Here is a 13,612-nt window from a genome sequence, read left to right as displayed (position 1 = left end):
TCCAATTAAAAAATAGGCAGAGGATCTGAATACACATTTTTTTTCATAGTAAACATACAGATGGCCAATAGACATGTGAAAAGCTAACATCACTAATCATCAGAGAAATGCAAATTAAAACCACAATGAGATATCACCTCACACATATTTTTTATATTTTTTTTATTGGTTTCAGAGAGGAAGGGAGAAAGAGAGATAGAAACACCAATGATAAGATAGAACCATCGATTGGCTGCTTCCTGCACGCCCCCCACTGGAGATCTAGCTTGCAAGCTCGCAACCTGGACATGTGCCCTTGACAGGAATCAAACCCAGGACCCTTCAGTCCACAGGCCAATGCTCTATCTAATGAACCAAACCAGCCAGGGCTAAAAATATATATATATTTTTAAAGTAGTGGTATATGCCCTGGCCAGTGAAGCTCAGTTGGTTGGGAGTTGTCCTATGCACTGAGAGGTTGCTGGTTTGATTCCTGGTCAGGCCACATACCTAGGTTGCAGGCTTGATCCCCAGCAGGGGGCACCAGGAGGCAGCCAATGGATGTTGTGCTCTCACAATGATGTTTCTTTGTTCTCCCTTCCTCTCTCTCTAAAAATAAATAAACTTTAAAAAAAGTGCTGTTATATATATAACGAAATATCATTCAGCCCTAAAAAGGAATGACATCTTACCATTTGGGGCAACATAGATGGATCTAGAGGCTATTTTATGCTAAATGAAATAAGACAGAGACCAACAAATATAATTTCACTTATATGCGGAATCTAAAGAACAAAAACATGAACAAACAAAACAGAAACAAACTCAGATACAGAGAACAAATTGATGGCTGCCTGAGCGAAGAGAGCTTGGGGAGATGGTGAAAAAGGTAAAGGGATTAAAAAGTGCAAATTGGTAGTTACAAAAGAGTCAGGGGGATGTAAAGCACAGCATAGGGAATATAGTCAATAATATTGTAATAACTATGTATGGTGCCAGGTGGGTACTAGATTTATGGGTGATCACTTAGTAAAAAAAAAAAAAAAAAATATATATATATATATATATATATATATATATATATATATATATATATACATACACACACACACACACACACACACACAATGAGTAGCCAGATTATTATGATCTCTGAACGCATAATAAACTGGCCACTCAGTGTATATGCAAATTGTCCCCTCAACCAGGAGTTCAACCAGCAGGCAGGCTGGCCAACTGCCCATATACCCTTCCCCTGGCCAGGCTGGCCAGACCCCTACCCATGCATGAATTCATGCACAGGGCCTCTAATATATATATATATATATATATATATATATATATATATATATATCCTAATAAAAGAGAAACATGCAAATCAACAATCACTCCGCTATGCTCACAGCCAATCAGAGCAAGTATGCAAATTAACCCAACAAAGATGGAGGTTAATTTGTATATGTAGGCATGGAGCAGCCAAGAGGGGCATGATGCTTGCTATGAGGGGAAGGGGGGTGGCGGAGGGAGCTACAGGAGCTGTGCTCCAGATAGAAGCAGGGACGTGCCAGCTCCCAGGCAGCTGGGTGTGAAGCCAGGGGAAGGAAGGCCTATCCTTGCACGAATATCATGCAATTGGCCTCTAGTGTATTATACACACACACAGACACATACACACACACATACTGAGTGGCCAGATTATTATGCGTTCAGAGATCATAATAATCTGACCACTCAGAGTGTGTGTGTGTGTGTGTGTGTGTGTGTGTGTGTGTGTATCCACTATGCTGTACACCTGAAACTAATATATAATAATATTGAATATCAACTGTAATTGAAAAACTTTTTAAAGTTAAGAAATTTGTGACCTAGGGCTAAGGTGAAGAATTCTTAGATACAACACCAAAAGCATGATCCATAAAAGTAAATTGATTAGTTGGATTTTATCAAAATTAAAATCGTCCACTCTTCAGAAGACACTATGAAGAGAATGAAAAGATGAGGTATAGTCTTGGAGAAAATTTTTGCAAAGCATGTATCTGATAAAGGTCTTATATCCAGAATATATAAAGAACTCTCAAAATTCAAATACTATATATATATATATATATATATATATATATATATATATATATCTCAATTTCCAAATGGGCAAAAGATTTGAACGGACACCTTACCAAAGATATACATGGGTGACAAGATATGTACATGAAAAGATGCTCAACATTCTCAGTCATTAGGGAAATACAAAATAAAACCACAACGAGATACCACTGCATACCTGTTAGAATGGCTAAAACTAACAGACTGCCCACACCAAGTTTTGGAGACAATATGGAGCAATTGCAAATCTCATATACTGCTGGTAGGAATGTAAAATAGTACAGCCACTTTGTAAAACAGTTTCACAGTTCCTTAAAAGGTTAAACCTATAGCCCAGCTGGTGTGGCTCAGTAGTTGAGCGTCAACCTATGAACCAAAAGGTCACCAGTTCAATTCTCTGTCAGGGCTTCAGCTCTAGTTTGGGGTGGGGGCGGTGCAGGAGGCAGCTGATTGATTGATGTTTCTATCTACCTCTCTATCCCTCTCTTTTCCTCTTTCTCTAAAATCAATAAAATATTTAAATTACCTTTTAAAAAAGTTAAATCCACAAATACTGTATGATTCAGCCATTAAACTCCTAGGTACATAACCAAGAGAAAAAAGAAAAAAAAAATATTTATATATATATATATATATATATATATATATATATATATATATATAGCCACACAAAGACTTGTACACAGATGTTCATAGTAGCTTTGTTTGTATCACCAAAACTGGGGCGGGGGGTGGGGGGCATGAAATGTCCAACTGATGCATAAAGAAACAATGGAATGCTGCTTAGCAGTAAAAAGGAATGAAATACTAATGTATATAACAATATGCTGGAGGGTAGAAGCCACACAAAATGAGAGTACCTGCTATATTATTTCATTTATATAAAACGTCAGAGCAGTGGTTCTCAACCTAATGCCACGACCCTTTAATACAGCTCCTCATGTTGTGGTGACCCCCAACCATAAAATTATTTTCGATGCTACTTCATAACCGTAATTTTGCTACTGTTATGAATCATAATGTAAATATCTGTGTTTTCTGATGGTCTTAGGAGACCCACAGGTTGAGAACCGCTGCTGTAGAGAATGCAAGCTATTACAATGAGTAGTAAATAAGCCCTATAGCTGTAGTGCACAGTATAGAGAATATGGGGCAACAATAATGTATTATAATCATCAAACTTGCTAGAGACTTGATCTCAATAACTCCAATCACTAAAAAGAAAGGATAATTATGTAAAGTGATAGAAGTGCTATCACAACAGCAACCATATTCTAATATATGAATGTATCAAATAAACATTTGTACACCTTAAATTTATACAATATTATATGGCAAGTATATTTCAATTAAAAAAGAAAATGCAGCCGAAACTGGTTTGGCTCAGTGAATAGAGCATCGGCCTGCGGACTGAAGGGTCCCGGGTTCGATTCTGGTCAAGGGCATGTACCTTGGTTGCGGGCACATTCCTAGTAGGGGGTGTGCAAGAGGCAGCTGATCAATGATTCTCTCTCATCAATGTTTCTAACTCTCTATCCCTCTCTCTTCCTCTCTGTAAAAAATCAATAAAATATATATTTTTAAAATAAATAAATAAAAAAGAAAAAGAAAAAGAAAAAAAGAAAATGCATACTAATCGATAGAGACAGAAAGGAGATAAGTGCTCAGGATTAGAACAAGGGCTGGCAAAGGTACACAAAAAAAACTTTCAGGGGTAATGGTTTCATGAGTATCTACATATGTCAAATATTATCAAATTGCGCACTTTACTTATGTGCAGTTTCCTGTATGTCAACATTATCTCAATAAAGCTATTAAATAAAAAGTTCCATCCCCCAGATGGATATAATAACAACAGCAGTCTTTAATTTTACTAAGTCCCTTCACTATGTAACATAATTAAATTACTATGTAATTTAACCATGTAGAATTTTATTCAATAACAGCAGTAGAGACAAAAAGCAGCAAAAGCACCAATGCTCTCCTAGAAAGCACATTCTTCGGTGGCACCAGTAGAGACAAATTCTGAACTTTGGAACTTACTGGGTGTGCTGATTCTATTGGGTCTGTGCTGTTTTATCTTTTGTTCACTTTCATGCCAGTGTTATTGTCCCACCTAGCCTGGAATATCCTTATAGCAGTCAATGCTCTCATTCCTATTTTGAAAATCCATTGGACTTCTCACCTCCAGGAAGCTTTCCTCAATGAAGCTGAGGATGGAGAAGAATGACCTTCCTCTAACCATGATCTCCACCATCACCCACCCAATCTACAAATCTTAAAGTGCCACAGGCTAGTTGGCACTTCGGCTCCCGCCTGATGAGGGTACATGCATCTGCATTGCTACAGCTCTAGATTTGGGTTTAGATCCTTCAGAGCAGGGGGCAGGACTTGTGTGTGAGTGCATGCATGTATGCGTGCATACGTGCATGTGTATTAAGATTAGCATGGCGCCAAGAGAGTGGTCGCCTAACGAGGCAGGTGTTTTCTGTTTCTAAGAGAATCAGCAAAGCTGAACTAGTCTCTCTTATCCACTGAGGGCATTATGGGAAAAAGATGAATTATCTCTTAAATGAATGTCTAAGTACCTGCTTGTTATCAGGTCATCAGGAATTTGGAGAGATTAAGACTAATTGCCCACTCTCCCATCCCCCAAGGCCTAGCAATTCTAAACTGAGGGGCTGGACCAAGTGAAGTGGTTTCAGGGGTGGTCCAAGGGCGATCCAGTTTGTCCTGGGCCTCCTTGTCCTGTGGGTAGCCACAGGCTCCTCAAGCAAACAACTCATTTGATAGCAGATGGAACCTCCAAGTTACTTTGTGGGAGGCCTTTGAAACTGGAATGGCCCAGCCCCCTAGGAAGTCTTCTGGGCAAAGGCAGTGCCCAAGTTCTAACCCCAGGCCTCTGGGCATTGGTCAAGGATGGACCCAATATCTATTCTAGCAAAAGGAGGGAGAAGTGGTCAGTGTTGGCCAGTGGGCTCCCAGAATTCTACATTCATTAGTGTCAAAACAACAAACTGATGATTGCTAAATACTTGCTAGGGGTGGAATGTGAGGCCTGCTCTCAAAGGAATTAACTTACTCTGATTTTTCCAGTGAATGATACCCAAGATAAAAGTGGTGAAGAACTGACAATGGCAATGTTTTTTAAAATATATATTTTTATTGATTTCAGAGAGGAAGGGAGAGGGAGAGAGACAGAAACATTAATGATGAGAAAAAATTAGTGACCAGCTGGCTCCTGCACGCCCCACACCTGGGATTCAGCCCGCAACCCGGGAATGTGCTCTGACCAGGAATCGAACCCTGACTTCCTGTTTCAAAGGTCGACGCTCAACCACTGAGCCATGCCCGCTGGGCTGAAGATGGCAATGTTAATGAAATATTGAAGACAAGTTTCAGTCTACACACACACACACACACACACACACACACACACACACCTTTCACATGGCCTCCTTATCCCTTGTAATGGGAGTGTTAACAAAAAGTTAGCAGGAAGATCTGGAAAATGGTTTTAGGACTGCATATGGCAAACCCCCTGGCACTGCCAGAGAAGCAGTTGATCTCTGGAGCCTGGCAAAGTCAAGCGTGTGTTGAAAGGGAAATAATAACAGCAACAATAATAATAGCTACAGGGATAATAACAGCTAGCACATATTGGCAGGTTAGTGTGTGCAAGACACCATGCTGAGTGCTTTACATGCATTATCTCCTTTAACCCCGACTCCAACCCTGTGAGGTGGGCACTGAGACCCAAGGTGGTCCACAGTCACATGGCCAGTAAGTGGTAGGTCTAGGATATGAAGGCAGAGAGCCTGTGTTCTTTTCTGACTCTAGACAGTATGCTTCTTTTTTTTAAAAAAAAAATGTTTTTATTGATTTCAGAGAGGAAGAGAGAGGGAGAGAGAGAGAAACATCAATGATGAGAGAGAACCACTGATCAGCTGCCTCCTGCACGCCCCACACTGGAGATCAAGCCCGAAACCTAGGCATGTGCCCTGACTGGGAATCAAACCATGACCTCCTGGTTCATAGGTTGATGCTCAACCACTGAGCCATGTCAGCTGGGTGATAATATACTTGGAGAAGGATTTTGGGATAGACTAGGGGAGGAAACGAAGCTTCAGGAAGGGCAGGTGAGGCAGGGAGTGCTAGCACTGGAACAAGAAAGTGATCCACTAAGAAAGTGAACCTCCAATGGATTTCATGTAAGGTGCCTTATGTCTCCTCCTTTTAATCTTATGTATAAAATAAGGTGTGAAACTGCCATTCTCTGGAGCATTTTCTCAATTTGTTGAGAAATTCTTCCTGGAAATTGTCATCAGTTTGGCTTAAATAAACGCATAAAACTTCTTTACAGGTTTTCCCTGGTCAGTGTGGCTCAGTTGGGCATTACCCCATACACCAAAAAGTTGCCAGGTTTGATTCCTGGCAGGGCACATGGCTCAGTTTCAGGCTTGGTCCCCAGTGGGAGGTGTGCAGTAGGCAGCCAATCGATGTTTCACTCCACATTGATGTTTTTTCCTTTCTCTCCCTCTCCCTTCCTCTCTCTCTAAAAATCAATTAAAATATTTTTTAAATTTCTCTACAGGTTTGGATAATTCTTACATTGGAGTGGAGCCGAAACTGGTTTGGCTCAGCGGATAGAGCATTGGCCTGCGAACTGAAGGGTCCCAGGTTCGATTCCAGTTAAGGGCATGTACCATACCTTGGTTGTGGGCACATCCCCAGAGGGGGCTGTGCAAGAGGCAGCTGATCGATGATTCTCTCTCATTGATGTTTCTGATTCTCTGTCCCTCTCCCTTCCTCTCTGTAAAAAAATCAATAAAATATATTTTATTTTTTAAAAAATGGGCCGAAACGGGTTTGGCTCAGTGGATAGAGCGTCAGCCTTCGGACTGAAGGATCCCAGGTTCGATTCCGGTCAAGGGCATGTATCTTGGTTGCGGGCACATCCCCAGTAGGGGTTGTGCAGGAGGCAGCTGATCAATGATTCTCTCTCATCGATGTTTCTAACTCTCTATCCCTCTCTCTTCCTCTCTGTAAAAAATCAATAAAATATATTTTTAAAAAGGGGGGGGGGAGTGGAGTTTGCCACCTCAAAATATGCCTCTTTGGGGTTTTGGTTCTTTTATACTGGTTAATTTGAAGAAAGGTCAGACTTGGGAGAAGCTCTGAAAAACCAGTAGAAGCTACAGTTTGTGAAGAACATTTACATTTGTAGGAGAAGCCTCCATTTGTAAGAAAGTCTCCCTGTCCGTACCAGGCCTGCCTTTACTGCCAATGAAGAAGGCAGGGTCTTAAGCCTGCATACCAATCTTATCCTTGTTTGCTGTGCTCCTCGTAACCTCCCGTAACTGACTGTCCACCTTCAACATCTCTTTTGTCTTTAGTGTTTAAGGTGATGTCTTCTAACATTTTGGTGAATCACTGTGTTCCAGGAAGCGTACATGTTATTAAACTTTAATTCTTTTTCTCTGACAGAGGAGGAAGAGGAGGAGAAGGGAACCTAAGAAAAAGTTTGCTCAACCTGGGCGAGCTGCTTAGTCTCTGGCTCCATGTTGGTCTGTCTGAGAAATGTTCTGGCGCTTTCCCTTGAAGACCCTCTGCTTGAAACATCTTTCCTTGCTGCCCCACCCTCCTCCTTACCCTGGGAGCAGGCTGGGGGTCTCTTTGCAAAGAAACTCACCTTGGGATACAATTTCTTGTCCAAGAAGTCAGGGGCTGAAATGTGCTGGGGAGGGGACAGAAATGGAGGGCAGTGAAAGAGGAAAAATGATGTGTGAGGGGAGGGGCATGTAAGTGTCTGGGTGTTTATATCCAATTCAACCCACCAAGGGCAAAGTTCTCCTCTATGCCCAGCCATGGGAGACACAGAAGCGGCAGAACAAATATGTGGCTAACACTTGCCCTTGCTCAGTGGTCTGAGTGGACATGTGGGAATCTCCAGACCCTTTGGTTCCTAGATGAATGAGAAAATGAAAATCACTGTCCCCCACCTGAGCCCTTGGGCTTCCAGAGAACTCCCAGGAACCTAGGCTAATTCTTACATTGACAAAGGGGAGTGGAGCCCAAACCGGTTTGGCTCAGTGGATAGAGCGTTGGCCTGCGAACTGAAGGGTCCCGGGTTCGATTCCAGTTAAGGACTTGTACCTTGGTTGTGGGCACATCCCCAGTGGGGGGTATGCGGGAGGCGGCTGATCGATGTTTCTCTCTCATTGAACAGCCTGTGGCATGTCAATTTTCCTGTTCCTTTGGTGCCCCCTATATCTCTTTTCCCCTCTCTTCTCACCAGGGCCTGTGTGTGTGTGTGTGTGTGTGTGTGTGTGTGTGTATGCATCTGGGGAGGGGTGGTGTCAAAATGAAATCCCCTCAGCGTGGGTGGCAGGGAGGCCTGGCCATCCTTTGTATCTTATCAATACAGGTCGGGCTCCTGGACTGAGCCAGGCACTTTATACCCCCTAGAGTGGCGACAGGGGTCTGCGCTGAGCCACCCACACTGAATGACCTGGTCTTTTGTGTAGCATGCACTTACCAAACAATTACCCAGGCTTCCAAGGTCAGTCCGCGGCCAGGGAATAGAGAGGAAGGCGTCTTTTCTCTCCTTTCTGCCTAGTCAAATCTCCCTGCGCCGCCCCACCCCCCTCAAGGTCTAGCTTGAGGCTCATCGGTCACAAAGCCTCCCCTCCCTCCTCCAGCTGCAGTTGACCTCAGAGCCCTGGCTGCCTCTGGCCCTTGCTCCGAGGAGCACAATTAGCACCTGACTGTCGCTAGTCTGGCTGCTTGTCCCAGCCTCTGATTGTTTCGGGTGTCTTAGTCATCTCTCCCCCACTGCCTCCTTGGCGCACCCCTCACCCCACAGCACCTAGCACAGGTTGGACACACAGTAGGTGTTAATAAATGTCTGTTGAATCGAAGCTCAGCAGCCCCTATGAAGTCAGAACCCTCATAAGGTCCCCGACCAGCAGTTCCTTGGCAACCAGCGCTGGGGCCCTGGGTTACAGGGCATTAGTGGCAAGGCCAGGATTACAGGCCATGAAAGGCTCAGCGGCCAGAGATTTGCAGGCAGGTTGGTGTTGATGAGAAAGGCCCCTCACGCCTAGGAAAGCGCCCATGGGATTCTGGGTACTGTGGATGAGTTTCCTTTCTCCCCTGCAGAACTAGTTTTCAGTCTGAGAACCACAAAGGGAGTAAATTGGCAGCGAAGCCAGAAACCTTTTTGCAGTTTAGAAATCCCAGAGAGATAACCAAGCCTGGGTTGGGGTCAGGCCCAAGCCCGAGAAGATGAGGCTGTTCAAGGCCCTTCCCAGCTCATGGGGGAACCTACAGGAGGAGCAAGGGGCGTGACAGGCATGGACCCTGCCAGTCCTTGGGTTAAGGGGTGTTTGGGGGTAGCCCTAAATAATGTCAGCCTGCACTCAAACCCAACAAATGATACCACTGAATGTTTGCCACCTGCAGCCCATGTGGGAACCAGGTCTCCCTTTCCCTGTCATTCACCCAAATTCCAGGACAGGCCTGGGGTGGGGGTGGGGCATCCAGACCACAACCCAGCCATGGTCCCTAGGCAAAGGGGTACCTAGCTCCCAGCATGGGCTCAAGGATTTCAGTCTGACGTTGACTTACAGTTATTTATATAGATGACCCAGCCACTCCCTCCACCCCTCCCACATCCCCCACCCAGAGGCCCCACCAGCGGTGAGTGGTGTTCTCTTCACTACATTTTCCTCGCTGCCACCGGTGCCTGGTCCTGGGACTAGCTCTCAGCAAATGTTTTGCTGAGTTGCATCTGAGCTTTAGGCACTGTACTGTTCTGATAATCCCGTACAACCTGGTGAGGTGGATCTCATTAGACAGATGAGGAAACTGAGGTACATGACTGACTGTGATCACATGGCTAGTAAATAAGAAAGCTAGCCGAAACCGGTTTGGCTCAGTGGATAGAGCGTCGGCCTGCGGACTGAAAGGTCCAGGGTTCGATTCCGGTCAAGGGCATGTACATTGGTTGCAGGCACTTCCCCAGTGGGGGGTGTGCAGGAGGCAGCTGAACAATGTTTCTCTCTCATCAATGTTTCTAACTCTCTATCCCTCTCTCTTCCTCTCTATAAAAAATCAATAAAATATATTTTTTTTTAAAAAAAAGAAAGCTAGATTAAACTCAGACAGTTTGGTTCTAGGGATTGGAGGGAAAATGAAAATGTTGGGAGGGCGCTGAGGACCAGGGCCAAACATAGGAGCGGGTATTTCTCTGGAAAACCAGCCTCCGTTTGGCTGCGGTTTCAGGGGACAAAATCCCTGAGTTTTTCAGGTTGGGGTACTTTGCACATCCTTTCAATCGGGCCCATGAACAACAGACTACGGCACCCTCGTTTTTTAGGTCCCAATAGAGGACAGAGGAAACAGAAGCCAGTGTGCCACCGCTTAGCCTGGAGCGGGAGGAGGGTGGGTTTCGGGCCCCCAGCCTGTCCATGGGTGGGCGCCAGTTCCTGAGCAACCACCGAGCAAACAGTGCAGCAGTGGGAGGAATGCCAGACATAGTTGCAAACAAGCCACTCCTTAGGCTCACAGTGGAGGCTGGGTGAGAGTGGCAACGTGGAGCCTGCTCAACGCCCCTTCCCCCCCACACACAAGAAATCCCAGCCTTTGAACCCGGGCTCAGAGACAACCACATGCAAGGCAGCCTCTTCCTCACACAGCAGCGGGCCCTAGGAAGTCTCCAGATTAATTCAGCGCCAAGATAACTCCCCGCTAAGCTGTTTCTGCTCCGAGTCCACTGAATTAATGGTAGAAAGCGCCTTATAACCGGCCAAACCCTGTGTAACTAACTGTGAGGAGGGGTTTGCATTCCTGCTGGGCATACGTGTTCCCTGGGCATTTTCGGGGCCAAAGGGGAGAGCTAGATCTGCTCCCTCCATCCCCCTCCCACCTGGCACTCGGGCCAGGGGTCAGCTCTTAGGGGGTGAGTCCCTGATGGGCGTGCCCACCAGCTGTTGGGGCCGAGCAGCGGTGGCTCGGGCCCTAGGGTGGTGACCTCACTTCCGTTCCTACCTCCCCACCTCCCCAGCACTCCTCCCATTTGAGGCCCCACCAGGCAAAAATCGAGAAGTCCAAGGTTAACTGTTCCTCCCCATTTTAAGAGCTAATTAAAATGATTAGCCACAATGAACTGTCAAACATTAACCAGAAGAAGCTGCAGGACCAGACAGGCCTCAATCTTGGGCAGAGGGATGGGGGGCAGGAATCAAAAGGCCATCAAATCCCATGGTCGGTCGGGGTGTGTTGGTGGTGGGAGCAGCCAGGGGGAACGCGGCTGAACCAGGTGCCAAGGGGTCAGGAGGTGATTCTGGTCAGAACTGCACTGCCCCTGAACTCGGGCGGGAGAAAAGGGCGGCAGAGTTGGGGTGCCCTGGAGGGACCAGGAATTCACAAAACCACTGCCGCTTCAGCAGTCTCCAAAAGCAGGGCGCTGTGGGCAGGGGATCCCGCGCTGGGTGGCGGCGGAGTCCCCTGGCCGGCAGCAGAAGGAGGAACTGAGAGGCGGGAGAGCCCGGGAGAGCGGGAACGCGGGAGAGGGAAGGCTCGCACGCAAACTCCGGCCCCCACCCCCACCCCCACCCCCGCCAAGCCAAGAAGTCTCTATTTTGGCGATCCAATTATTCGTGTGTGTGTGTGTGTGTGTGTGTGTGTGTGTGTGTGTGTATTTTACCCTTAGGGCGTCTGGCCCCAGAAGCCCTATGGGCCGCTGAATCAATCTAACAGCCCCCGCCACGGACCCGCCCAACCTCCTGCCCTCAGACACCCAGCTTTTGGGGGGCCTGTTGTGGAGATCGGTCCGGTCCAGGGACCCGGGCTGCCCAAAGCGCAGGAAAAAATGATCCCCACACCCTCCCTAACCCCGCCTGCGGGAATCCATTCCGATTCTAACCTGGGATCGGACCCTGGGTTCCACAAACTCACACGCGGCGGGGCGAGGCAAGGGCGGGACTCGACACGATGCGGCTCTACCCCCCCTTCCCTGGGCCCCCACCCCGACGCTCGGGGCCCCGGGGCTCTGGATCCCGCCCTCGGACAAACTTTTCGAAGTCTCCGAAGGCTCCAAGGACCGGTGCCATCGACGTACCTGAGCTGAAGTGGGCTCGGTCGCCGAGCCGCGATCGGTCGCCGGGTTTCCCTCCCCGCTCCGGGGGCCGAGATCGCGAGTCCCCAGCCCGGCCAGCCCGCCCTCTCCCAGGAGAAGCCGGGCTGGGCAAGTGGCGCCGGGATCTCGGCGCCGGCGAAAGGAGAAGTGGAAGTTGAGCGCAGCGCCTGGTCGGTTCCCCCGGCCGCTGGGGCCCGCGTCCGCCTCCCTCTCCCCTCCTCTCCTCCGGGTCCGCCTGCCCCCGCGGCCCCGCGCCCGTGACTCACCTCGGCGCGGGGGCAGGCTGGTCCGGGCGGGCTGGGCGCTGGGCTCTCCCACACGTCGCGCCGCCAATGGCAAGTTAGAGGGCGAGATGCAAATACCAGGTGAACCCACGGCGCCCCTGAGGGAACGGCTCCGGGGGGCAGGGGGGACGCGGGAGGGTCCAGGCGGCCGGTGGGGGCGCCCGGGGAGGGGGCGCGAGCCGGCGGAGACCTGCGCTGAGACAACCGGGCGAAAGGGGAAATTGCACCAGAGCCACACACGTCCCCTCAGGCGGCGGCTGGGGCGGGCGCGAAGGAGGCTGGGTGGGAGGGAGGGAAGAGCTGGAGGGAGGGACCGACGGGAGGGACCGCGGGCGGGCGGGCGGGGTGAGGGAGGGAGCGAGGGAGGGAGGAGGCGTGGTGGTGGAAACAGCGCCCCTCCACCCCCGGCCCCGCCGCTGTCGCCAGCACGGCAGGAGGAGCCCTGCCAGGGGCCCGCGAGGCCTCTCCTTCCCCTCCCGGCTCGCAGGCCCCTAGGGGACGGCGAGGTCAGGGCTCCCCCGGAGAGCACAGCTCGAGCTCTGCCCTGGCCCGGGCGGGAAGCCCCCACACAGTACCTCCGAGCCAGCGAACTCTGTTCCCCGGGGACTCTGGATGGCTCTATCCAGCCCCCTTGGCCTGTACACTCCACTTGCTCGACGCCTTTGGCCAGAGCCCTGAACTCAAGATTATTGAGCTCCTCTTGTGTGCGGACCCGGCGGGAGGGCGGGGTGAACCGGTGATGAGGCCAGGAGATGCCCAAAGAATACAATTCATGAACAAATTCCAAACGCCACAGCCAGGGAATCTCTGGCCAAATGCATCCTGCGCTGGGGATGACTGGAGAGTTTGGGGGACTTCTGAGAGAAGGCAAGCCTAGAGCTCCTGGTGGAAGAGGTCAGAAGAATATGTGTGGGGGAAGGGCGGGGGAGAGACGTGCAGGGCAGCCCATGGCAAGTACAAAAACAGTCCGAGTTGGGGTGCTGGGAAAAAACTCATGCTCCCTCTGGTCCAAAGCCAGGCTGCTCTGTTTGAGACATCCACTTGAACCCCCGTTTCCTCTTCTCCTCCCTTACCTTCTCCTCTGACCTGCCTCAGCCTCCACACAAGC

At 48.6% G+C, this 13,612-nt stretch overlaps 1 protein-coding gene across 2 annotated transcripts in view; it reads right to left on the bottom strand.

Moving 5' to 3' along the window:
- Window positions 1–12,780, bottom strand: part of ELF4 (E74 like ETS transcription factor 4) — a 49,857-nt gene extending 37,077 nt beyond the window's left edge. Inside the window, exon 1 of one of the 2 annotated variants that reach the window (XM_084870720.1) lies at window positions 12,487–12,780. The gene's annotated coding sequence lies outside the window, so the exon portion shown is untranslated. The other variant, XM_084870719.1, reaches the window with a different exon arrangement.
- Window positions 12,781–13,612: the final 832 nt, after the last annotated feature.

The sequence above is a fragment of the Pipistrellus hanaki genome (assembly GCF_964339955.1).
Source record: "Pipistrellus hanaki genome assembly, chromosome: X".
In the NCBI taxonomy this organism is placed as follows: Eukaryota; Metazoa; Chordata; class Mammalia; order Chiroptera; family Vespertilionidae; genus Pipistrellus; species Pipistrellus hanaki.
The sequence above is the reverse complement of the archived record's forward strand: the minus strand, read 5'-3'. Positions and strand labels throughout refer to the sequence as shown.